Genomic DNA, 26,040 nt, shown 5'->3' with positions numbered 1-26,040 from the left:
GACACAGGTCATTTGGGGTGTGTGACATTCCCTCCCATTCTGTGCAAGTAATTTTTCATTGCTATGAACTATCTCTTGACTGCCTGAAGTGACAAAAGGTGCTTGAGGAAGAAAGTGTGAGCCTCACACTGAGGATTAAAACTGGGCAATGTTGGACCTCATGGGTAAGTTTTAAATGTGTACAAAAGCCTAAGGAACAGTGACCTCCACAAAGATGTTATTTCTGCCTTCTGCAGGTGAAGAACCAACAATTGCAAAGCACATTTTGGGAAGAGCTGACAACTCATTGCTCTCTTTCAAAACTGACTTGAGCAAGAAAGTGCTTTTTACCTGCTAATGCCTTTCTTCTAGACCTTCTCCTTCCATCACCCACTTGTTCCTGTCTACCCCTCCACGGACATTTCAGTGATGCTCTAGTTTTAAGCAGTGTGTACAGGTGAGTCAATTCAGACCCAAAGACCTCAGGCAGCTTGCCAAAGTCATGCTAATTAGCTGGCTGAGCAAGGCATATATTAGCTTTACAGCAGCACTGACAGATTTGACTTGAATCAACAACAAAAATGCTGCCACATGAAGCTGAAGAGTGCACATGGTAAGAAGTCAGTGCAGAAACAAGACAGAAGATAATTCTGTCATCAAAAAGAATCAAAGTTAATGGTAACTAGGTCAAATTGAGATTTTGTTACATATGGTTTCTGACCACAGTACTATTTACCAACTGAACTAGGGAGAATAATTTGAAATTCAAGTGAACACAAACTCAGATCTGATTTCAAGGAGAATTTCCATCTGGAAAAGTTGTGAAGAACTGTTGGCAAGTAATGGAGGAATTGAGGACTAGTAAGATTCCGAGCTGGAAAATGTATGCAGGACAATGGTGAAATTTCCAAACAGCAGAGGATTAAATCTAATTGGATTTGAAGTTGCAGATAAAAAGCCTTAAGTTTCAAGGCAAGTGAAACCGTATTTGAGTAGAATCCTCTCCATCACTGCATTATTTTGCTAACCAAGCTAACTGCCAAAGTTACATGTCCACAACCCCTTACTGATTCAAACTTGTGTTGTTCACTGCTGTACCCCTGGGATTTTCAATCACTTGTGCAGTGCTGTCCCACATATTTTCCATTTAGTTTCTGTTGACAGATGTCAACCTCTAAGATTTCTTTTTTCCTTGCATGTTCAATACTGTCCCAGTTATGCTTCACCAGGGAAATTTCAAAAATTTTCCAGTGAGTTGTCTCAATTGACTAAAAAACGTACAGGTCACGATACAACATTTTCTCCTGACTATAGATTCTCCCTATAAACTCAATCAGCCTTATTTTCTGATCTATAGCACTGACAGATCAAAAGCAGCAGCTGAGTGGCCCTAATCAGATTTTAGACTAGGCTGCCTCCTCCCTCCCCCACCAATTTCAGCTTATCCTAAATCAGTCATGCCATCTGTAGGGGAATGGCAATTAAATTTACCTGAAATCAACAGAACTTCTTGTTGGCTTCACTCTTCCAGCACAGACTCCGCTGCCTGTCAAAACTATTGGGAACCCTTCCAGAGTACAACACACCATGGACACAGTTAATTAGGCAACTCTTCTTTAGAATGAAACCGGCTTTAAAGAATATGCTGAAATGGGTATTAAATCAAGGAAACTTCAAATGCTGATAACCGAATGTTTGGCAGACACATCCTTTCCCAATTGCATGAGTGTTCTGAAGACCCAGCAAAACGGTGTACCATGCACACATGCTTTCAAATCAAAATACTCATCTGCATCTCTCTAATTAAAAAAAGCCATTGGTACTCAACAGCAGGCACTGAAATATTAATCAAGTTGTACACACACAGCTGTAGGAAGAGAGTTGCACTGACATGGAGACCCCTTTACAAATCTGGTTCATGTGGTCAGCTTCATGAACATGATGAGTTGATGGGGAAGTCATATGTGTGGGAAGGAGCCAGACACCATTAATTTTGTGACAGTTAGCCTCTAAAAAGGAAATGAAGGGGAAACTTACTTTGAAATTAAATAACACTGCACCCTTCGTCCACAGGAACTCCTTGCAAATTGCTCTGCCTAAATCTTCTCTGAGTCCGATTTAGTCTCAAAATCCCCTTGCTTCAGTACTTATTTTAGTTGAACTTTTGATACATGATGTGCTGGTTTTGGCCGGGGTAGAGTTAATTTTCTTCACAGTGGCTAGGAAGGGACTGTGTTTTGGATTTGTGCTGAACACAAGGTTGATAATATAGAGATGCTTCTGTTATTGCTGGGCAGGGCTTACACAGAGCCAAGGCCTTTTCTGTTTTTCGTATTGCCACACTGGCAAGTTGGGGGTGCATGGAAGGCTGGGAGGAGACACAGCTGGGACAGGTGACCCCAACTGACCAGAGGGATATTCCATACCATATGACATCATACTCTGCATATAAAGTGGAGGGAAGAAGGAGGAAGCGGGGGATATTTGGAGTGATGGCCTTTGTCTTCCCAAGTCAGCGTTACACGTGATGGGGCCCTCCTCTCCTGGATTTGGCTGAACACCTGCCTGCCCTTGGAAGCAGTGAATTAATTCCTTGTTTTGTTCTGCTTGTGTGTGTGGCTTCTGCTTTCCCTATTAAACTGTCCTTACCTGAACCCACAAGTTTTCTGGCTTTTACCCTTCTGATTCTCTCCCTGATCCAACTGGTGGGGGAGTGAGCGAGTGGCTGTGTGGGCCTTGGTTGCCAGCTGGGGTTAAACCACAACACATGCAAATCAGGTAACTGAAATACACCAAATTGAGAATTTTCAACTTGTATTTGTTCATATTTTTGCAGGATACAGGTGATGTTCTATAGCTTCTGTACTAAACCCAACACCTTGAACTTAACATGCCATATTCCTTTAAACTCCTCTTCAACAGATCAAAGCATCTGATAGTCAACAGACATGCTTTAGGAAAGCCACTAGAACTAAGTACAAGATAGTGTTAAATCATTTGTTATCCATGTGCCCCTTTAAACTCCTCTTCAACAGATCAAAGCATCTGATAGTCAACAGACATGCTTTAGGAAAGCCACAAGAACTAAGTACAAGATAGTGTTAAATCATTTGTTATCCATGTGCCTCTAGAGAGGCTACTGCAGATTTGAAAACTTGTCCTACCACAGTTACACTGAAATGGGATAAAGCCTTGAACGCCCCATTTTGTTTCAATTATCACTACATTTGGCAACTGAGCCACAGTCAAGGTAACAAAATGAAGGGGCTTTGGATCTCACTCTCCCTGGTTGTATCATCCTTGAATTTTCATGGCAAGCCGAAAATAATTGAGTGGGCAGGTGACCACTGCCCCATGAGTCAGTGCAGATGTGGCACGGCACACTCTCCCCACCCATGTCAACTGGGGCAGCATGATTAAAGCTAGCAATTAAGACTACAAAACAATTAGTCTTCCTGACGTCATCCTAGCCTCAGACTGCGAGAGCTTCCTTTCACCCTGTCTCTGCCTCACTGTTTTCTTCCAACTGCTTCCCAGGCTTCATCTTATGACAGCTTCAATGTAAAGTAACACAAGGCCAGAACCATCAAAAATGCTACATGTTTTAAAGTATGAATATTTGCTCCACCTGCAACAAGGAATACCCAATTCTAGCAGTGTAAAGGTCTAGATAAGCACTAAAGCAGCATGCTTGGTTCTGTCCTGCTGCAATGGAAAAAAAAAAGCTGGAAACCTTTGAAGATTCCTTTTAACTTCTGTGACTGGCTGGTCCCGCAGGCAGGGATACAGTTGACTTCGAAAAGTATGGCCACAAAAGTGAGAGTTAACCTACGAGGCTGAACTTAAAGACCTACTCCACATTTTACATCCTTCTCCTTTTCATGCATGGAAAAGAAGCTGACTTGTTAACTAGAGTTAAACCAAGACTTTTAGAAACTTCAGCCTTTCAATCACAACCAGTAAAAAATGTTTTAGGTTTGAATTTTACTGGAACTAGTATGTAGAGACAAGATGATTTTGTTCTTTGCTGGTACCTGGCAGCCCTGTGGAGTTTATTGGTTGCAATGCTGTCTGCTAAGCAACATGCTGTATCTGCTTTCTTTATTCTTTATTCTGTCTACTTTAGATTTTGGGACAGAAACTATATCTTATAATGGCTCTATATAATTACTTAAATCCAATTTCCAATCTTAACCAGGGATGTAACGAGGAACTATTAATAATATTTAGAGCAGCATTAATCTATCCCTGCTCTTTCACTTGAATGGTAATAGGAACTAGACCATCAGGGAAATAAATTAAAGACAATTTGAATTTTGAGAGAAACATCAGAACAAGAGCTTGGGATCTGCATTGCTGCGACAGCTTGTGTCTGTGGGAAATCCCGCGGGTACCAGGAAAACAGGAAAAGGTGGGATGATGGGCCTACTCACAGTCTAGTAATGTCAAATACATGCACAGGACATCACAGGACTCATACCCAGATGTTGAGCAAGTGCTTCAGTAAAAGTGACTTCAACACAAACTAAAAAAGAGTAAAGTCAAACCTAAGTTTAGGCATCTTGCCTGATAAATACAAAAATGGAATATACCCTACCCCACTAACACCCTTAAAAAGCATTTTCACATTCCCTCAATGGCAGTCAGGCTGGATCAGGACTTAACTTCTTGCACTAGGTGTCAGATGCCAACGATACTTTACTTCATTACAAAACCTCTAATAAAAACTCAAAATGCTCAATACATAATTGCTACTGACTAACAAAACCAAGTTGTAGTCATGGTCCTCTGAAAAAAACCCAAGGCTCTGCTCTGTGTGGCTTCAGTGTTTTGCCACTGCAAACTCATCTATCTCCTGGAATAATTAACAAACTGTTCCATAAAGAGTACCATTCTCACTAAACTATAAAATTAGCCAGAGGAATCTCTGAACCTTCAGAAGGGAACTTCTTCTTGGAATTAACTGAATTGACTATGCTTTAAATTAAAAACAAACTAAGAACTAATTTTTCAATTCTGAATGGAACTGAGACCTTTAGAGTGACTGCTATATCTTTAAAAGTTTTCACTAAAATCACACGATAATATCCTGAGGAAAACTAAAGCTACTTTTTTCCCTCTCAACAATATCAGTTTGCAGCTCAACAACACAAGGGTGGAGGAGGAAATTCCTTTATTCTCACCTTCCAAAAAAAAAAAAAAAAAGTTCCTTTTCAGTAAGCTTTAGTACAATGAGTTTGTCATCAATTGTTTGCAGGAAACATCTCACATTTTTTTCTTCTATGCAGTGAGTTTGATTGCAGCAGGTCGACTTAAGCTTATAAAGGAAAAAAGCAACGGAGAGGCAAAAGCTACAGTCACATCGAAAATCATAAATGCCACTAATCTCAGTAAAAGTACCCACATAAAGCTCTCAGAAGATCCAAGCAATTATAACTACATTTGTTTGTGGTGATAACACAAGACCAAAGCAATTTAAAAGTGAGAAAAGGCATACGTGACTCCATCAAATAACAACAAAAGTAGCGAGTAGCAATAGCTTCCTCCATTCTGAAAGAATGACAAATTTACCACCACAAGGAAGAAGAAAATAACAGCACATGGACAGCATTCTCACCATAAGCTGGGACTAACAGGGATTCATAAATATCTTTTTAATTTTGGTTGTTAAAAGGGTGCTGTGAATAAACTGCTTAGCCTGCAGCAACAGTACTGCAATTGGCAATAGCAAGAATTTAAGAGCAAAAATTAAACGTTTACTCTTGCTAATTTCTTTGAGAGGTTTTCACTGCTGAAAAGATATTTCTGAAAAGATATTTCTGAATCTGCTTTCTAATGCTTCTTCTCCTGGTAACTTCCACTGATGGGGAAAAAGCCAATTGCTGCTCCTGCTTGGAAAGCTCTGATCTTTCTTTGAAATAATCAATGGTAACGCAGTAATACCGATCTGTTTGAGAAGGTAATATTCTAGAAAGAAACAGAAAGGCATGGATGATCTCTGCTTTTTGGTTGTTTAAATCAACCTCTGAAGATGATTTTGTCAGGTAGTATCCTGAGGCTTTCCTCTGCCAAAGCCAGGGTGCTGCTCCTGGTATACCCTTTGGTAAGGGGAAGCAGCACTGTGGGAGGAGACCAGAAGTAAGGTCAAGCCCTCAAGGTCTCCTCCTGGCTTCCTGTTCTGGATGAGTGTTATGCATGCCATGTATACCTATCTGATGTTGAAAATGCAGATGCAGGAGCAAAGTGATACCAGGTAATTGCATCCCAGGAAGGCCTTAGTAAATGTACGCAGGATCTCAGGAGCAAAAACACAGTTCAGTTAAGCCGTCCAAGGTACAATGTGAACAACTCTATGGTGAATCAGACTGAAGGAGTGTCATGGTGACAAGGGTCAAAATCTTTTTCTCTGCCACACCACCTTATCAGTTTTAAGTCTCCAGCAGTAAGGGCAGTTATGAACTCTCATTGGGGCACAGCTGCAGCAGAACTTGGTTCAGCTGATAAGGTACTCGTGGGTGCTCCTACCACTGCTGTCATATACCATGCTGCTTTTTAAACACACAGGTTATGTGAGCAAGAAACTGCCAGTATCAGCTGAACACCCAGAGAGCTTCCCTGAAGAAAATGACTCAACCTTCCTCTCCACCTCACACAAATCAGTGACCAGAGGTGAGAAGGTTTAGGATATGTAGGCTTTACTCTTATTTAGGCTCTTGACACCCAGTCCCAGAAAACACTTAAAAAAGAAACTTGTATAACACCAAAAGAACAGAAGCAAGACAAGAAATAGGTTAGAGGTGGTGGGAGGGGAACAAGATACTGGGAACGCTGGCACTCAGGAAGCAAAAGGGAGACAGACATTGCAACCCAGACTGGAAAATACACTGGTGCAAGAGCTGCTTGCTCCTGCTGAACAAGGGTGTGAGCCAACATGATTGCCCTGGCCAAAATTACTTCCTTGGTCAGTCCTCTGACAGAGTTGCCTGCTCCAGGGGAATGATGTTACCTGCCACCTCCTTCCCATCACAGACTCAGGAGAACTAGGACCCTGCCCTACCATGCCTAGGAGAGTTATTTTTTGTTGTTATCCTTCTAACAGCCAAACCAAAGAAACTCTGGCAACATTGTCACAGACTGCAGGAAATACTGAGAGAGACTAATAACATATTTCTCTGTTTATCTGTGTTTGTTCGCACAGAAAAAAATCACAGCATCTTCTGCCAAACCATAACCAAGAGCATTACTGAAAGTTTGGGCCTTGGGTTTGAAGGTTTTGCTGTTCTGGAGGAGGAGTAGCTTATATCAGAGCTTTTCAGAGAAGGGCATAAACCTTAGCATTCGAACAAGAACAAAGGCCCCAGAGAAGTTATTCTTTCAGACTCTTCTGATCTTTACAATACACTCTAAATATTTTTGTTAGTTTTTAACTCTGCAGCCCAGGAAATGTTTTAAAATTTTAAAGAAAAAAAAATTACTGTTAACAAGCCAAAACTTGTTATCAGTGAAGTTGCTCTATAGTTAAGTAAGACAGGATTCTATTCATTCCCTAGGGCTTCCTGTAAGCTGAAGGAGAGAAAAATTTGGTTTCAGTCTCATGAGACTTTTTTTCCTATCATATATGGTAAGCTTCATATCAAGCCCACATAGTCCAAGTAAATATGAATTTACTAGAAAAAATAAACTTCAAATACTGTTCTACAGCATGAATTACTGATGTCCAGCAACAAAACAGACACACAAAATCTGCTTCACCAAACCAATGCTAACTGTATCACCCTGTATCTAGTCCCAAACATGAAATGCAACAGAGCAGCAGAGATCTGTTTCCATACTGCCCAGCTACTTAGAATGCCCAAGGCCCGCCCTGACTAGGAGAAACCTGAGAAATTTTGTCATCATGATCATCCACAATGGATCTCCTTTGTTGCTGGAGCCCACCACCATGCTGAGGAATGAAACCATCAAGTCACTATAAAATCTCAGCATCATGCCTAGCAAACTGAAGCTCTCCTGCTTCTGAGAAACTGAGTCCCCTCTTCTTCTTTAAAAAATTCACATACCCCATCTCAAACTTCTATTTGCCCCAATAGGAACTGCAAGCCCTGTCTCATTTTTTTATTTCTCCCCCTCCCTTTTGTATCCAAAGGAAATAGAGTATTCATTCCAGCATCTAGAAAGAACATTTAACTGGTATTACGCATTTCCCAACACAGCTGCACTCTGGCTGACTCCTGATGCCAGTGGGATGTTGGGCAAAGCACCCATGTACATACAGGCCTTTTAACTATGAAGTAAGTCTCCATTCATAAAATACAACCATCCCAGCAGTACCCTGCTGGTACACTCCTACTTAACTCACATGTCCTGGTCACCTAAGAATGCATAGCCAAAGAGCTGGCAGAGTATCCATAGAGGTAACTTGGCATTTCAGTGTTCAGATGTTTACTGCTCACTTCCCCAGTCTGGACCAGAAGACTCAAACTCTCAAAAAGAAAGTGTGAGCAGTGACCCCTGATCTGATGTTTCACACTTTTTTCCACAGAAGTATCAGCATTTGCAGAGTGGAGCACTGAAGAACCAATTCCTCCCACAAAACTGAGAGGGGAGCACAACCTGGGCCCAACCCTTCTATTCTCCAGAGATCATGCACCGCAACATGAGTGCTGTCCATGTGCCACAGAGCTATTATGAAGGAAAAGGAGGCACATGTGACATTGGCGGAAGTGTTTTAGTCTTTAATTAGCTCAGATTCACTGCATCTTCAGATGAATACTTCTAGCCAATGCAACTTGGCCCCAGTTTTAAATGCTATCTGGCTCTCGATTTAATGAATATTGACATAAATCACCTTTTCTCCCTCTCTTTCTTCCACATTACCCACTATTTTTTAGTAGAAACTGAGCAGTTGATGTGACAAGACTTTTTTTTTTTTTTCTTTTTTGCAGCTGGGTTGCTTACCAGTGTCTAACCAGACACACCCACACATGCTACCATCTGCACCTGCAGGATCCCAGTTTTATTCTTCATTCCGCAGAAACATGTCAGAGGCACGGGAAGAGGAATGCCCCTAAAAAATACCATGTACATGCTCCTCTGCCCTCACGCATCTACACCCCAGGGAGTTGTTAATATCCCCTTGGAGTGTCTCTCTAGGAAGTCCCTTTTTTGACTGTTCACACTTGCCAAGAACTTAGGGTGTTGGCTTGATTTCCCTTCAGAAAGCTTGGATAATGCAGAGTCTTGGAGCACGTAAGAGAACAGTCCTATCATCCTCTTCTTCCAGAAAGAAAACACGTTTCCAGCGGGAGATGGTTTAACACAAACCCTATCCAACTCGTCACAGCAAAGTCACGTCCTTTACCCAGGCCAGCAGGATACACTGACTTGCCAGAGTCAACAAGAACAGTAGGCAAGACATGCCTGAGAGCTGAACTTCTGAGTTTCCCACATATCTCACAAGAAGCAGAGAAGAATTAGGCAATTCTGATGTTGAACTGTTGCAGCTACACAGATGAAATCCCTGAATAATGGAGAGGCCTAGGGAATGAATGATAAGCAGAACGGTTTAAAAACTTTTTATTCAGAGCAGAAGGCATTTGATGACATCTGAAAAAAAGACATGAGCAAGAAATGCCCTTACAAGAAACACTGATTCTACTGCAGGTTCTTTTCAGCACAGCTGATTCTGAAAGACTGGTTTAGTTTGGCTCAATCACTAAATACTATTTGGGATCCAACTGTGATGCTGACCAGCAGCATCCATCCCCAAGAAATCAGCAAAAACTCTGTCCAATTAACTGCCACTCAGTGCTAAATTCTGGGGAGTACTGCTTATGTGCTAATAGTGTCACAAACTGGTTCCAGGCCTGCCTAAATATGCCAGTAGCTGTAGTCTGCTTTCCAGTGACAATTCCAGAAGTGATTTTTTTCCCCCAAGGCTGATGCTCCTAGAAATTTCAAAATTACCTGAGCTCCCCACTGCTATCTCTAAATTAATTAGATGGAAAATGATTTTTCGAGAAGTTTAAGGGTGTAAAATATATCCTGGTAAAAAAGTCAACAAATTAAAAGGTATTTTTAATATAAAGTGAGAACTATTCCCTAGAAATCTATCAATATGCTTTCTGAGCTGCTGTAGCATGCCACTTCTGTTCTCATTAACCACGTTGATAAACACTTTTTATACATTACAATGAACATTAACTTGGGCCTTACAAATATATCACTCCAGAAAGCCAAACAGGCAAGAGGATAGGGGTGTTGAGAGTGCCCATCCAAAACACTGCTAAAAAAGGTCTAATTTTCAGAAACTGAATGGGTACTTCTTCAGTCTATGCTGGCTCCTTTTTTAAAGCATTCGATGTGGAACAATCCTAATGCCTAAGAACTCCAATTCCAAAGTCTGGTTGCTGCTCTGCTTCCTCAGAGCTGCTGTTCACCAGCTATTCAGAGGAGACTCAGATGGACTTCAGAATCAGCGAGGAAGAACAAGCTTTCATTGGCAAGAAGATACATAAAGGAAGCTAATATGTCTCTGTTTGACATTTTTAAATTAAACAAAGTCAGGAACTGAACCAGAACAGTATAAGTGAAAGTAAAGGTTACAAGCAGGCCAAAGATAGTGATGGAAAGCATCATGGAAACTGGGAACATTAAATGGATGCATTAAAGGACAGGCTCAGGTACCTATCATATGAAACTACAACATCTAAAGCGGCTTATTCTGTGCTACTCTGACTGGGAAGCCTGGTGTTCAAAAGGCACTTGATGTTAGATTTTGTAATTATTAAATGTTTTGATAAGCTGCATCAAACTACATCAACTTTTACTGAAATTACTTCAAGTTTCACATAACTGGACTGATTAAAGGTGGTGTTTCAAGAAGCCTTCACTGATCTAGTTGTTTCTTGACTGTTCTTTTGAAAGGGAAATTAACATCCTTGTGCTTTTTAATAAAACGAGACAAATACTAAAAATCCACTGTCAGCAGTTTGGCTTGAACACCAAGGCAAGTGGGTTACTGTTTTACAGAACGTGGAGGATATTAAATGTGGATATTAATTTTCTTCTTTCCTCCATCACAAAGAAAATAGAAATGCTCACCCAGATTGGACTAAATGATCGAAATGGCTGTTTTGACTAAGCCCATTTCCAGTGATATACTGAACCAGTGTGTTCACAGAAAAATTGCCATAATAGTTTTACAGTCGATGATCTTAAGGGCCTTTTCCAACTCAAATGAATCTATGAAAACACTGAAAATACGCAGATAAAGGGAAAAGTCAGACCACAACTTGAGTTCAATTTTTCTTTTCGATGATCACCACCAGCAGCAGGAGCAAGGAATAATGAAGGACTGGATCAGCCTCACTGCTCTGCCAAGCACAGCCAAGCCATGCCAGAATAATGCTGCTGGGAACATGCCCTGTTGTGTTACACACTGTGAACAGTTGAAACAAGAGAGTGTTGAGACCTGAACATGTTTGAACTCTTGTGGTTGCATATCCTCCTCACACACCTGCTCCTCCAGATTTTCCTTGATACTTTGGCCACAGTCCCTCTCTCCTTGGTGAGAGCAAGCTGTGCCAGTCAAACATATCTTGAAAACACAGGGGCAGTGGGAACATCAAACCACGGCACAAACCACGGCACAAACCACAACAGTCTAATCACCTTGCATATACTTTAATTGTTTTAAAATCAGGTTAAGTGATTCTGTGGGTTTATTGATAGTAGTTCCTATACCAACATGTGGGTTCTCAAGAGTATTGCCAGCAAAAACCTCTTCTTGCACTCACTCTTGGGGCAGGGTAGCAGTTAATAGGGAACTCTAAAATTGGAAATAAATGACCTATTTCTGAGGAAAGTTGATAGAATAATATTTAAAGATTTGAGATTGGCTTCACATTGTCTTTCTAACAAAGCTACAGGAGCACTGCAGTACATTCCTAATAGAACAAAATTAGCGAGGCAAAAGATCTGTACAAAAACTGCTGGTTAAATCTCACCTACTTTAACAAAAATAATTTTTTCTTCTTTAATTGTGTGAAAACTGCAAGCTTTATTAATAGATTTATACTGATTTAATTAATTTGCCAGCAGAGTTTGGTGCAGGATGCTAATACACGTGTACATTTCAGTGGGTTCCTATTTCTGGTCTGTCATTTTCCTGAAGCCTGCTCAAGAAGAGTAATTTAAAAAAAAAAAAAGGAAACTTCTTAAAAGTGAAGCTTTTCCAAAGATGGGTGGATCTGTGTTGTGTATTAACAGTCCTATTAAGGAATTATTCTCAATTGGCACTACTAAACTTGCCCCACATTTAACGAGACACAAAAATAGGGCATGTATACAGACGGAGCTGTATTTTTCCCTGGAGGTCTGGGGAAAAAAAATGGCTGCTATTAAGCTCAACTCAAACAATGCTGGTGTCGCTGTTCCAGACAATTGTTGGATTTAATGATTAAAAAATAACATCTCTGATGTCAAGCATCAGTTCCCAAGAACTGTTAGGAAGGAAGCTGCACATGTCCTCATGTGCATTTGCATTTGCACTCAGGCCCAGTCAACAGTCATACTTAGTTACTTGGTAATTGAAGCAGTGGGGTTTGTGGTTTTGGTGGCATTTATTTGTTTCCTTGTTTGGTTTTGTTTTTTGTTTGTTTTGGGGTGTGTGTGCGCGCACACGTGCGCATGGGTGTGTTTAAGACAATCCAATCCTAATGTATCACCAATTTGAAGATATTTTGCAATTACCATGGCAAAAGATAGTTTTTTGTGCTGTTTTGTTAAAGTGGTACAGTTTAGCTGCTAGAGAGGGAATAAATGAGATGGATATAAGCCACATTTCCCTGCACCCACTACACCCTTAAAAAGTTTTCCTGATTCATGCATAAATTATATGAACAGATGGTATATAAAGCAACACAAAAAATGTAGAATAAAGCTGGTAAAACAAGAAGTGCCCTTCTCTTCCAAAGTACATACAGTAATGTGAATTAAGCAATTTATACACCGGAAATTCTCTGCTCTTTTTCCTTTTTAACACCAGAAAAATAGGAGAATAGGAAAATTATGATGCACAGAGCCACAAAAGAAATCAGTGGAATCAACAGATTCTGGGAAAAAAAAATCCAGATCTTTAGAAGCACCCTTTCCCCCTAAATCATGGTTCATCTCTTTGGTCGGTTAGACAAAGTTGGAAAGAAAGTTCCAAACTGAAGAGGATATGCTTTTGTGATTCCGTAGCACATACTAAGGTTTTCCCTAGCACTTGTGCAGGTCTTTTAAAGCAATATTCCTAACCTTTCTGAAGATGTATATATGTTTTGAAGGGAATTTGATCCTTTTTAAATGCAATATTAAAACGATCGCTTTTGCAGTACATTGCATCTAAGTCTCACACTAAGCAATGCAAGACTTGAGTCTTGTTATACTTAAGTATTTTAACAACAGATCTGAGGAATTACTCTACAGATACAGTTCTGCTTTCTCCTGTAGATCCAGCATCTTACTGTCATCAAATAAACAAAACTGAACTCTGAACTCTCATTAAGTATAAACTTAAGTCAAATGATCTTCTTTTAAAGTTAAGGATGGCATGATTTACAGTTGTAATGGATTACTGAAGATTGTTCATCACCAAAAATAAGCCCACAATTTGTGTTGCTAACCTAGAATTTTAGTATGAAAAATGTATCCTCTTTTTTGTTAGTTTTGTCATAATACCAGAACAACCAAGTACTGTGAATGTGATTATTTGCAAAATAAGCTTCCAGTAACAGCTGAAATCACAGTTTCAACACACTGTGTTTAAGCAAAAATTGTAAAAAAGCCCTAAAGATCTTCCAATGTAGAGAAGAAAAAAAGAAGAAACAAGAGTTCTGTTTTACAGGTGGAAAACTTTTGCACTGAGGATTTAGACTTACTTTTCAGTATGGAGTGAGATACATTTATGGTCTCCTGAAATTACTGTGAGCAATGCATATCTTTTAAAGCTTTGTACACATTTCAATACTGATTACCAGGACTCTCACACGATGACAGAAAACAATATTGGAAGGCCTTTGAGATGCCATCTTAGTCAACATCTACACTCCTGGTTACCACTAGGTTTCTTTAAAAAAAACAGTCTTCCCAATCTGAGATGACTGACTCTCTAGAAAAACCTTTCACAGTTCCTGGAACATAGGAACAGTTAATGTTACCAATTCCAACTGGTCATATCTCATTTTCAGGTGGCTGAGATGGAAACCACCTCTAACTGACCTACCCCAGGAGAGAGGAAGACTGCAAGGTTTGGTTCCTCACTGAAGATCAAAGCACATAATCATTCTCCAGGTCCTCCTCCATCAAGCTGTACTGTGAAATACATTCTTAGCAGCAGCAGAATCCCAGATAGAAAAGTTCACAGAGTATGGACCTTGCTCAACTATATTCATCTTGCCGTAAGTAATTAATATTTATGCTTCTCAAGGATGAAACAGACTGATTTGGAATACCTATTTACTGGAGCAATGCAAGCCAAGGTCTTACTATTAGTTAAGCAGACATAACTTAAAATTTTGGACATGGCAGAAGAAAATGAGCACCATTTGGCATATGGCTCAAAGAAAACTACATAAATTATAGATATAACTGCATTTGCTGGCATTCGTTCAGTGCTGCTGCTATATTTGAAAATTAAACTTGATTTTATAGAGCTGTACTCTAGCGGTCTAGGTCAGCAGTCAATTAAAGAACATCCCCTACAGGACAAATGCAATACAGCATCATCATAAATAAACAGTCCAACTTTCCCCCCCCCCAATTTGAATGCCAAATTATTCCATATCAATTTCAATGAATTGCTTCTAGTGGGTGGGAGTATTGGAAAGGACTTTTCCTCAATGAATTAGGAGTCCAGAATTTCCTAGGGAAGCTTCATTAAGTTTTGGCATTGAAACAAACACAAACCATCAGCCTAAAAACAGGAGGCAAGCAATGAGAAGTTGTAGGAAAAGTAACACAGAATTTAAGATGGACTTTAGGCAGCCAGGAAAGAGGGTGCGCATGCGAACCAAGAGTCCCTTCAGCAGAGACTGCTAGGAGAGACAATTGCCAAAACTTCATTTTTTAAAGGGGGTGACGGGAAGACAGAGAGACCATTTTGGCAGTCTTCACAACCCTCTTTATCCCACAACTGTAAATGTAGTAATGGCTGGTCAGTTGAAGTCAGAACTGCCTGAGAATCATTACAGCAGCACATCAACAAGAGAAAAATCACACTGTGAATAGTAATAATAGGGACGGTTCTAGATGTTGCATTATGTAGCTCTTCTTGCCTTGCTATAAATGGAGTATCAATAGCAGTTGCTAAATCAGCAGGTGTTTCCAGTAGCAGAAGTGAATTTTGCAGTTTAGACAAGACAAACCAGGCATGAATTAAATTACGATCAAAAGTATATACCAGACTGCTTGGGATTCTGCGGGGTGTACTTTTCATGCTCTAAGTCATACGATCCTGTATTCCTCACTTAGCCAAAACTCTGGCTGAAGTCAACAGGAGTTTTGAGTAATTTAAAAGGACTGCACACACCCCTCCATACAGAAGCTGCACATCCACTGGGAAGGGAAATAACCATCAGTTGCCACAAAAGCTATGTGTTCCTGGCACTGTTGTAAGATATCTATAAATATGACTTAATTTACTTAAGAGCTCACCTGGGACCTGTACTCTTTGGACAGTTACTGGAAAACTAATGCAATAAACCAATGTATGAGTTGTCTAAAGCCAGTATCTGTATGTCACATTTTAAATTTGTGAAAACTCACTTTGGCAGAGGCCATAGCAGGACTACAAATGGACTGCCATTCAGATGTAAAATGAAGATAAATCGATAAAAAACACTCAATATTGACTGGTCAGAAATACTTACAATGAATATATTTCAATGAACACAATTGCAGCTATAACTTCAACCCTCTGCTGTTCGCAGAGACATAAAAGCTATGATTTAAAATACATGAAATAACTTGCATTTTTAAGGAAAAAAAGAAGTTGTACACTACAACAGATACTGATGTTTATTTATATATACACCTTCCTTGGGTTCCTGAGGCTGCTGAGACCAGAAAGTGTAATTGTGAAAGTTAAATAAATCCCTGCCAGATAGGCAAAACCTCTGCAAAACACTTACACAGCATGAATACAAATTGACATACCAGAGCTATGAGACAATGCTAGAATCAGAGAATACCATTACAACATTAAACTGCTAATCACTGCTCATAATAAAACAACATGTTTATTCCATTGGTAAAATCACAACTGGGGAATAAGCCCTATCTCTTCTAACATTAAGCTGGTACTTACTGCTTCTAGGATGTACATCTTCTAGGAGCTGACAGGCAATTCATCTTAAGATAAAAACCAAACTTCAGTATGATGACTGCTCTTTATGTCTAATGATTAGTGTTATCACAAACTCAGACACTGATACCCACAATAGCTGCCTGCCTGCCCACCTCAGTAATAATTTCAATAACTTTTTTGGAAGAGACACCAGTGTTTGAGAAGTTTTGAGGACCACTGCAGTGGTCCTAAGCAGAGGTCCAATAAAAAAGAAATAAAATATTTAAAACTCATGCATTGTTGTTACTGAGTAATTTAAAAATAGAAATACTTGGAACAAAGATACAGGAGATTTTCGGTTCGAAAAGGGGAGTCCAGGAAAAATTGAGATGGCCATGAGAAAAAACATACCGATTAAAAAATAATTACGTCACAGGTCTCGGGATCCTGCCGAACCCCCTCCACGCCCCCCCTCCATCCTCCCAGCCTGGCCGCCTCCCGCGCACAGCGGCCGACCCCCGGGAGGGCGGCAAAGACCCCCCGCAGCCCCGGACCGCGGCCGGGCGGGGTCAGAGCCGCCCCTCCACCTGCGGACACCGGGGGGATGCCCGCACAGACCCGGCTCTCCGTTCCCGGCCCCTCCGCTCCGTCCAGCACCTCCCGGCGGCTCCTCCCGCCCCACGGGGGTGTGCACGCGCGGGGGCTCCCGCGGGCGCGAGGCTGGCGGGCGCAGCTCCCGGGGCTGGCAGTGGCAAGGACAGGAATCTCCCCCTCCAGCATCCCCTCTTCCCTCCTGGCTTTTCCCTTCCCTTCCGCGCATCTGCATTCTCCCTTCCTCTCCTCCTCTCCCCCTCCCCGCGTTTCCATCTTCCCTCCTCGCCTTTCCCCTGCCCCTCGTGCCATCTCCGCCAACAGCCCACCCCGCCTCGCGTTGCCTGTCCCCCTCTCCCGCCCGCAACCCGCCGAGGGCCAACTTGCCAGAGCCGCAGCCACCGTCGCCTCCCTTCCCTCGGCACTCGGAGCCACGCTCGCACACACACAGACACTCAGGACACACAGACAGACAGGCAGACAGACGGCCGCACAGACACGCGCATCCTCGCGCACGGAGGTACCTATCCAAATCGCTCCCGCTCCTCCAGCTCGCAGCGTGCGCTGCCAGCTCCGCGCGCAGCCCCGGCACGTCGGGTCCCCCTTCCTCCTCCTCCTCTTCCTCCTCCTCTTCCTCCTCCCCCCCTTCCCTCCCCGCCCGCCCCCTTCGCCGACGCCAAAAGAGGGGGGCAAAGCCTCCGCCCGCCTCGTCCCGCCCCGCCTCGTCGCGTCCCGTCCGTGCCGTGTCGTCCCGTCCGTCCCGTCCCGCGGGGCGATGCGCTCCCCGCGGAGGCTCCGCGGCCGCCCCCGCGCCCCCCGCCCGCCGCGCTCGGGTTACCCTGCGGCTCCAGCCCTCTCCTGTTACGGATGCCCGCGGCGGGCGGGACGGGAGGGAGCCGAGTCCGGGGGGGCCGAGCCCCAGCGGGAAGGGAAGGAACGCGGCCTCCGGAGAGTGCGCGGGGCGGGAGCTCCACGACTCTGGCAGCTCCGGGGATTTCCAAACCGCTGGTTTCGGAGTGGTTTTTTTTTGTTTGTTTGCTTTTGGTTTGATTTCCCTCCTCCCCGCCCCCCCATCTCCTTATTGGTGTGGTTTGACAGCCTTTTTTTTTTTGTCCTTTTTTTTTTTTAATAGGTAGTGGAGCTGCCGTGGGCTTCTTCAATGTCCTCTTGAACCCAAATATGCTTGCAAGGATTCCCATTGCCGTCCTTGCTGTGAAGGAGCTCTGCCTTTTATTTTTTGGTTCCAAACGGACTTAATTATCTCCTCAGCTCCTGTGCTGGAGATGAGGAACAGCTAACCCTCTTTGCTCATCGGTTTGCAGACCTCCACTGTAATCATTTTACATCATTACTTTTCCTGGCTGAAGGGTTGTAGGTTGCTCATGGGGGCCTTTGTCTGTAGACTGTTCTGTACCTCCTATCATCCTCGATGCCCTGTTGAGCATGCTCCTGATCTAATAGCTCTTAATTTGAGTTTAAGAAATACACAGTATTTAAGATACGAGCAAACCATGGATTCATCCAGTAGCACAATGATGTTTTTTCTTGACAACATTTTATGAAGAACTTTTGAGCACAGGAGGTGATGTTTCTGTGGAACTGCCTGTCATCATCCTGAGAGTTTCCTCGTGCCAGCTCAGACAGAGCCAGCCATTTTTAATGACTTGTTTCTCCATGTGCATTATTTCACATTTACCTATACTGCGTTTCTTATACTGCCCATTCAGTTTCATAGTGTCCTTTCCTTATATAATTCGTCACAACCTTTCCTCTTAGTTCTGATAAATGAATACCACTGATGAACTTTGATATTTGACTCCATTCCCAGGTAAGGTATGAGAACATTGAACAGCACACCTTGCAGCACTAACCCTTGCAGAACTCCACACTATCCAGCACTTCCCTCCATTGTGAGAACTGGTGATTTATTCCTGTACTTCGAATTTTATCTTCTAAGCAATTACTGAGCTGTACCAGGGCTTTCCCTCTTGTTGTTACTGCTTAGTCTCCTTAAAAGCCTTTGTCAAGAATCCTTTAGAAACCTGGTCCGATATGGAAATTAGATCACCCTTATCCACATTTTCATTGACCCTTTCAGAGACCTCCAAGAGGTTTGTTTAAGGCAGGACTTTACAGAAGCGGTGTTGACTTGTCTCAGATAGATTGCATAAATCCAGGTGTCCTTTAGCTCTAACTCAATTTGCATCTCTGTGTATGGACAGTACAGTAATGAGGTTTGCAAACCTCTAGCTCTCCACATTTCTGTACTGAAGTTTAGTATCAGATTTTATATCCTCCACCCTTCAGGTGCCAGTGTTTTAAATGGGATGTTACATGCTGCTATTGATAATTCAGCTGCTACATTCTCTGTTGAGATGATGCTCACACAGAGGCACATTGCTACCTGAATGCTGTGGTAGTAAAAAAGTCATATAATAAAACCTAATGGCATAAGGAAACTGAGGCATACATAGATAACTGCAGACCCCTAAGCTGGTGCTATTAATGTAAGTAAGAAGCTTTCCTAATAATCAACTAGATGTGGCCATTTGCAAATACATGTGTCTGAAAGCACTCAAGAGTATGGTACAGATAAAACTCCACCAAGGTCTTTGACACAGGAAACTGTGCCATTCTACCTATCGGCAACCATCTGTTTTCTCTCTTTGATACTTTTTTGTAAATCCTCTGAATCAAGGATGGGCTTTTTTTAAGCATATTTTTGGAGACTGGCAAAACTGGACTGTGGAGAAAAATCTGTGGTGCTCATAGCAACAAATGATGTTATACTGCCAAAGGGGGAATTTCAGAGCTCCTTTTCTTGGGTTCACACCCCTCTGTCTTTTTGTTTTAACAATTACCTTCTGTACCTTTCCTGCTTACTGGCCTCCTACAGGATTGGACTGAACTGTGTGACAGTTCAGTGACACAGATTTTCTTCCATTGGATAAAGCAATATCACAAATGAGACTGATACTCATTGAATTTTTTTTCTTCTCCATATGAGAGGGATGCATTTACTTAGTTTTTATTAGGTAGCACTAGTCTAATATACCAGAGAGGAAATCAAATGTGAATTCACTCTGTATATTTTAGTGAGTTTGCTTATTGCTTCTAATACATATTTTCAGTGGTTACAACAGCAGAAGAAAATTATGGGTAAAAGTTTGTTTTAAGGATGCGGTTTGTTAATGCTCTGTAATTTTTTTACAGCATTGCAGAGAGCTTCAGGTAGGGGGAAAGATGAATTATCTTTGCCAGAGTACAGCCTTCCCTTATTTTTACTGTGAAGTTAAAATACCTTTACCTAAATAATGAATTGCAAGATTAGTTGGTATTGTCCTAAAAACTCTGAAAGGAGGAAGAGTATAAAAATAGCTGCATTAACCCAATATTTGTCAAGAAAAAAATGGTTATTTTTAACATTCAAATGACAGTTCCTCACCTGTCATTCTATTTCAGGCCTGCTTTGTGTGCCTGTGAACTGAAGAGGTATTATCCCTAGTATTACATCATTTCTCCTCCAGTGACTGACCAATTTACATCCCAAGACTGTGCTGAACATGTAGCAAAAATTGACAAAAACAGATCCTGAGATTAGTGTGATGTCTCAGAAAACCTCAAGGAAATGCGACTGCATATCTGAACTTCTGCTTGCAGGGGACTGCAAAACTGAGGATGTTTTTATACTTTCGAGCCTGTGGACATGAGACTGAAGTCAATGGTAACGGCAGACACTCAACATCTCTGAAAACTGGGCCACGTGCTTATGTGAGACTCTGTTATTATACAAAAAGGCTCTTATTTCTACTCTTTTTATCTCTGCCATATAAGCTGACCTAGTTTACAATCTGCCTCTGTACAGATGTGTGCACTTCCATGGACAGAAAGAGGGCAGAACCATTGCCAACAAAGAATGCCTGGAGTTGGGAAGGGGAAGAGACACAGGGTGGCTCAGGATGGGGAGATAAAGAGAAGGAAGTGAAAGACAAAGATGTTTGGAGGAGAGAGAAATAGGGAGAGAAAAAAGTGAAGCTGTATCCATATCTGCTGTTCCTGCTTTATGCAGGAGACAGGAGCTACTCAGAGTCTTTGCTTTGGGAGCTTGTCAGTATGTGGGTGCCTGGTTACAATGAGGCAGATTTTTTTATTGTTATGCAGTGAACCTTCAAATGGAGAATAATTCAAAGGGGATACCTCTTCCTATTGAAAATTCTTTCAGGTTGCTGTTTTACAGTCCAGCACACTATTCTTGTTCTCTATGAACTCCCAAAGATGCTGAGAGCAATGCAGAATAAAGAAGGGAAAGAAAATACTGTGATAATTATTCTGAATATGCCAGGCACTTCTATAACATTTATAAAATGCAATGCAGTCCTGAAAGGTGATGCCTGATATGGTAGACTCCACACTGAATTTACTGAATATGAAAAATGAGTTTTGCTTGGGATGCAGATTTTTAAGTGTGTTAGAAGGCTGTCAGAAATTTTGTGATTAGATTAATTTTCTTGTGATTCTGGTTATTTCTCTGACTGCAGAATAACATGCAGACGAGCTGGATGAGGGCATGCACCCGCTTGTAATAATGTGTGCGAGATGAAAATGGTAGTTCAGTGTATTCTCTGTGCATTTATAAAGCTAATAAATGCAGAGATCCATCAGTCAGTTAGCAGAAGAGCTGTAGAAAGTTTGGAGGTCACATTCATAAATGCTTTATATTCAGTGCAGGGATGAAATGTTGCGAATTACAGGGACAAGGAGCTAGTGGTAGAGAACTGACTGGAGATCCCTGTTCTATTCCTGGTGACTCGTGATGCAAGCGAAGGCAAGTCAGTTTCCTTTATTTGTCTGTACGAGTTGAAGAATTTTAGGACAGGGACTACCTGTTAGTGGGAGTTTGCAGAACAAAATAGGACCTCAGCTGTGGTAGTATGAACAGTTCATACATAGTATGAACTTTAAAATTCTTTTCTGAAGTTATTCACCTGACTAACAGGCACATTTACACACATCTATTATGTGGTAGAATACCTTGGCAAGATCTCTATCAGCAACTAGCTACATGAGTAATCTCATTGACTTAATGTGACTCCTTGAGTGAGTCATGTCTTAGTACTCACTCTATAAACTGTTTTAGTCATCACTGGCTTACAAACTATGTGCGTAGCCCTGCCAGGACTTACCACACAGTGTAGTGTATTTTACTGCAAGCAATTCTGTCACAGGAGTAATACCCAGTAGTAACTGTGTAATCTACACCCACATTAAGAAGCTACTCTGTTCTGCAATTGCAAAACCAGCCAAGTTTCACTGGCATCATGTTATCTTTGATTCATACAAACTGTTAGTGCCCCTTCACAAGAAATTCAAAGAAGTATTCAGTATCTGTGATACGGTAAGGAAAAAAATCTATTTTATCACAACATGCAGGGGTACCACTGCAGAACTGACTCATGGCTCTCCCTCCTTCTGGAAAATGCAGTTGTTGCAAATCTGGAGCTGTAAGTTTTCACTTAAAGTTCTTTACAGTCTTATTTCAGCTAATGTTTCTGCTTTGATTACTCCTGCCTTATCTTTGTCTCTTTGTATCCCCTTCCACAATAGCCCCTGTTTCTTTCCTCTGTTGTGGGCTTTGTGACTCCTTTCAGTCTGCTCCTTTTCCTAAGTGGAGGAAAAAAATCCCATTCAGTAGAATCCCTCTTTTATTCTACAAACCCCTCTTTCAAGTCATCAATAACATCAACATAAGGCAGTCCTGAGAGATGGCTTGCCCATGTCCAGCTTTCCTGATTGAGCCTGATCTTCCCCAGGGGCAGGAAGTGTATCTCTCTATATTTTTTGAATTACTGTGGACATAGGAAGAGCCATATAGATATAGCACTACTTGTTACCACTTGTTATATCAACTGCTGGGGCAAGATAATCACAGACTACAGTACTTCAACAATTATGTACAGTTCCATATTGTCCCTCCAACTGAACAGGCATAGCAAAAAAGATTTAAAGAGCAGTCATTATTTTAGAAATAGGGAACCTCTGTAACTGTTCTGTACAATATTTGAATAGCATATTCTCACAAAGAGCATTTGTTTGTGAACTAAAGAGCTTGATCCAAAGCCCACTGGAGACTCTTCCAATGCATTCAATGAGCTTTGGATTAAGTCCTTCCTGAGGAACAGATGCAGGGTTTTATTCACTACTACTGGAACAATAAAAATGACAAGACAAAGAATAAAGTTGTCTGCAGAGAATAAAGCACTGTTGTCCTGCAACAGCTTAAATACATTAGGCTCTATAGTTAAATGAAAGTCCTGTAGAGTTAGTCAAATTGTTTGTGCAGCTGATTCACAAAATATACAGTCCAGAAATGTTTAAGTATCCACATATAAACACACAAACACAGCATATTTCACTGAGTTTCAACTTTGTATTATTTGCAAGGACTGAGTTATACACATAACTATAAATTCCACTTGGTCAAGCAAACATAACACAGAAATACTTTGTTGCCATTAATCATCAAAACTGTGATGGAAGAAAGAACTGGAATTTTTTTATGCCATAGCTCTTAGATGGTTCTGAAGTGTTTGCTGAGACCTCAACTAGAAACACGCTTTCCTTTAGTAAGTTTATCTCATTCAACATAGTGATTTCTGATCTGGCCCATGATGTTATCAAAATGCAAGCAATAATGAATGTTAAGGTGCAGAGACATTTGCCCCTCCAAGAAAAACTGGGGCCAGAGTCACCCCAGGATAAAGAGTCAGATAAAGAGATAAACAACTCTTGGAGACACAGAAGACTAGACTGAAGTAAAAGTGGCAGCAAATGAGAACAATTAGCAGAAACTAAGATGGGTGGGAACCTGGGACTTGCAGCAGAGACAAAATAAGAAGGGACTCTGAGGCTTTCAAGAGGCCTTTGTAGATCTTGTGAAGAGATCTAGTTGTAGAGAAAGAGTGAAAGCTATGTTTTTTAAACACCTGCATGGATTTATGTAGAACATAGAAACTGGGAAAAAAGCCTGGATTAAAACAGGTTGCAGTCCTAGCAAAAAAGACCCTCATAATGAATATGTGGAGAGCCAGATGGAATTTGAAAGAACTGAGGAACTGGCAGGGTCTGGGGCAAGAAAGTGTGATGAGCAGAAAAGGATGTAACACAAAACTTTTATACCAGGAAAGACAACAGAGAATGAAAACCTGACAACTAATACTACACAAGGCTACTTCTGTAACTATTAAAAATAATACCATTTAAACTTTACCTGCTCCTATTGAAATGTTCAAAATGTTTTCAGCTCCCCAGTAGCAGCCTCAGAAACAAGTCAGTTTTCTTAAATTCTGAACATTCAATTACTAGGCAAAGCCAATACGTTCCTTGCTCCAGTTCCAAAAATTAACTAAATGCAGAAAGGCACATTTATCATGCCATCTTTTCCTTTTGCTGCAGATATGCTCTGACAATAATGGAGAAGAGAAATCTTTCTGCCTTTGCTTTTACTTCCCTGGCGGGGAACACTATCAGCCTGCAGTGACTGAAATCCCTACTACGTAGAACCCTCTTGCCATACTCCTAAGCCTCTTGCAGGACCCTCTTGCCATACTCCTAACATTTTCACCTTTATGCAGCTACAGTCTTGATGAATGGTCCTGCAAATTCTCGATACCTTCCACTACCTTTGCACATTGAAGTACAAATCTTCAGCAGTTAAGCTGCCTTCTCAACACATTCTACCAAGCCTTCCTTATACTCATGGCTGGATGCTTGTTCCTTCTGGCATTATTGCAATGGTGTTAAATTCCACAACTGGAAAGTGTCATCTGCTACAGGGTGGATAGCAACACTAGAAATGATTGAGAATACCAAGACTACCTGAAGATTCTCAGAAAGTCTGAGACAAGCAGATAATATTTCAAAGAAGAGGATAATACTTTCAAAGAAGAAATTCTTTGTCTCGTGACAAAGACTGTGTATTTTTCCTCTCAAATAACAGTACCACATTTTCCTAAAGATGTGCCCCTGTCTTGAATTAGAAAGGGAACAGGCACAATGACCAAACCCGTGGCCAGCCTGAAGAACTGGTTGTCCCTGCAGTAAGCTGAGATCTTAGCTTCACTACATTTTCTGATCATCAGAAGTGCAATCAGGCAAAATAAAACTGTAATAAGACAATACGAGAAGCTGATAATAGGTCTGCTGATTAAATATACACAGTATTCTATATGGAAATCCAGCTCTGCACTGCAAAACTGCTGTGCTTTTTAATGTCTAACTAACGTGCTGTTGGAGAAGGAAATCTTATTTTCTTTGGGTATGGAGGTAGGGGGGCATGTCTTACACAGGTGCCGAAGCTTGACAGTCTTGTTACTTTGCTTTGACAGTTTCCATACAGATTCACAGAAATAAAATTACAATGCCAGAGATCAAACATAATGTCTCCTATCACTTTGAATGACTGACGACTCTCTAGTTTCCCTGACCAATGTTGCTTGCCTCCATCATGATACAAAGATGCACTTGAGAGGAATTAGAGCAAATAATTGGAAATGAACTCTTAGCTGTGTGCTGTGACATGCAGTACAGTGACTCAGATGAATCCTCCTCTCTGTCACCCAGCCCAGCTCTGCTGACTTCAGCACAAGGTGAACTTCAGCCAGGACCAGGGATTCAGAGTGCAGCCTGGGAAAGCAGTGATGAGAGCTGGCAGGAGACAACTGGGGAAAGCATCAGCTGCAGAAATAAAACTACTTTGCTCTTTGAAGTTGCCTTGTACCTTGCCTTGGTGTTTTACTGCATACTATGTCTGAGTTTCAGCAGCACCCCTTCATGGCTGGCATAATGGCAAGATATGTCTGAAACTGCCTGAAGGGTCAGGAAGAAGGGGATATAAAGCCATGCAGGCTTACACTTCAAAAGATAACCAGGAACTTTTGGTGTCTGGCCTCACAATCTTCAGATACATATACTGTGCAGAAAGAGCATTTCCATTATAAACTGATCCAGAATGCTCAAAATATCAAAGCCTCTGTCATTTGGAGTTATCTGTAAAGTTTTCATCCATAACATATTTATGGCAGCAGGATGAGAAGGAGGATGAGGGGAAGGGATGTATCCTGGATCTGCCTGATTTCTTTTTT

At 41.4% G+C, this 26,040-nt stretch overlaps 1 protein-coding gene across 6 annotated transcripts in view; it reads right to left on the bottom strand.

Annotated features, from left to right (window-relative positions):
- The window catches only part of LOC113981589 (A-kinase anchor protein 2-like), a 266,112-nt gene that overhangs the window by 78,068 nt on the left and 162,004 nt on the right, over nucleotides 1–26,040 (bottom strand). Inside the window, exon 1 of one of the 6 annotated variants that reach the window (XM_027709031.1) lies at nucleotides 17,739–17,828. The exons of 4 other annotated variants lie outside the window; for them this stretch is intronic. The gene's annotated coding sequence lies outside the window, so the exon portion shown is untranslated. Of the gene's footprint in view, nucleotides 1–2,016; nucleotides 2,082–17,738; nucleotides 17,829–26,040 lie in introns of those variants that run through there. One more of the 6 variants, XM_027709032.1, reaches the window with a different exon arrangement.

The sequence above is a fragment of the Neopelma chrysocephalum genome, unplaced genomic scaffold (assembly GCF_003984885.1).
Source record: "Neopelma chrysocephalum unplaced genomic scaffold, ASM398488v2 Primary Assembly neopelma1_96671, whole genome shotgun sequence".
Taxonomy (NCBI): domain Eukaryota; kingdom Metazoa; phylum Chordata; class Aves; order Passeriformes; family Pipridae; genus Neopelma; species Neopelma chrysocephalum.
This window is presented reverse-complemented; position numbering and strand designations above follow the sequence as displayed.